Source organism: Sinocyclocheilus rhinocerous, unplaced genomic scaffold (genome assembly GCF_001515625.1).
Source record: "Sinocyclocheilus rhinocerous isolate Xijiao unplaced genomic scaffold, SAMN03320098_v1.1 scaffold499, whole genome shotgun sequence".
Taxonomy (NCBI): Eukaryota; Metazoa; Chordata; class Actinopteri; order Cypriniformes; family Cyprinidae; genus Sinocyclocheilus; species Sinocyclocheilus rhinocerous.
The window spans coordinates 1,485,561-1,487,412 of NW_015637156.1; positions in this window are offsets into that span (position 1 = coordinate 1,485,561).

The window sequence follows — 1,852 nt, forward strand, 5'->3', positions numbered from 1 at the left end:
CAGTTTCTCCAATTCTTCTGAGTGTGTTCACTGACAAAGATTAATCCATATTAATTTATACAAAGCGGTGTTTGTTCTGTTGTTTGCTCTTTCGCGGTTTTAAAATAGCTTGAGTTTGTAAACGCGTACAAATGATAAAACTTTTACTCTTAAATTTTGCAATAAATCCTCTGAACACATGCGTGCTGAACCGTGGGCCTAGTCACAGATCACTATCAACTACGATCGACGTCTTTGAAAATCGTGCAGTGTGAACTCGGCATAACTCTCATGTCTCGCGTTGCCAGTAGTCAGGTCTCAGTAGGGCTACAATTGCCATCTAGCGGTTGGGAATTGTAATTGCATTTTTATATATATAAAATGAAAGACAGCCGAATATCAATGAATCATATAATGTGTATGACTGTAACATTTAACAGCTTGTGGGATGCATGACATCATATCAAATGCAAGTAAACTTTTGAAACATTTAAATAGCATTATTTTTGGCATAATAAATAATGCTATATTTAATAATGCTAAAAGCAGACTGTACGTAGCCCGTCCAATTTAGAGCTAAATCGTGGCTACATGTAGACCATGTCATGAAATTACACATATCCTTGTAGATATTATTGACACTGCGAACATGATGGGATATCCATCTCATGCGCTGCCTGGCCAAAAACTACAGTGAATCAGGTTTGACTATAAGTGGGCTACAGATAGTCGCTCTGAATACGAGCTAAATCGTGGCTACGCACAGGCTACGTATTGAACACGTCAAAGAAATGAACCCAACCAGTTTTATAATTACTATTATTATTATTATTATTTCTGTTGTTTCTAGTAGTAGTAATTTTGTCAATAGAAAAAATATAACCACACACACATTGTATGTCCACAGAATAATTACACATTATTAAATAAAAAGCGTCCACGCACGAACCTCTACCTCCGCCAGCAGGACCTCAATTTCAGACTAAATAAAGTTTTTTTTTTTTCTTTGTGCTGCTCATTCTCAAGCATACAAAGTCGGATATTGGCGTGTGCTCTTTTATATGGTAATTATATTAATTAGGGGGAAAATATGAAAAGAGAAAATATGTTCTCAACATGTGTAATTGCATGCAGAATTAAGTGCACACTATACAACACTTATATATGCAAGAAAGTGAAAGCAATGTTTTATACTGAATTTATTTACAGTCAATGGGTAAATATACAAGGTCACAATATTTTCTTGTTTTGTAAATACTAAGACACTGCAGACATGAATCAGGTTTAAAGAGGAAGCAGTGCCTTAAACAGCAACAAAGTGTCCATTTTTCTGATTCAGTACACTAATGAGTGAGATCACAAAGAACAGAAGTAAAGTTTACAAATGATCAAAACAAACATATATTCCCATTGTCCAGTCTGGAAAGTGCATAAAGGGAGGTGGTTGAGATGTATAAATCGTATTTCAATCTAACATTTATTCTCTTCAGATTTCAGACTTAGTGTAGATTGACATATTACATTAAATCTCTATATTTACCCCAACCTTTCTTTGGGGTGTTTACTGACCAAAGATCTCCTCAAAATTGATCAGCTGCTTGATCTGCTCGGTTTGCATGGAGTGTCGTCTTAGCAGACTCTTCTTATTCTTGTGATCTCTGGGATGGCTCGGGGCACAGGGCACAAAATGCCTCGATCCAGAAACAATGGGTGTAGTTCCTGCCACCGGCTTGCTTCCACTGTTCAGGCCAACACTGGTATTGACTTTAATATCTGGAATGGGTGCATGCGGATTGAGAGGTGGTAGATAACCAGGCCGGGTCTGTGAGATATGGTCTAGGAGTAGGGCTCCGGATCCCCTCCGCTCCAGCAT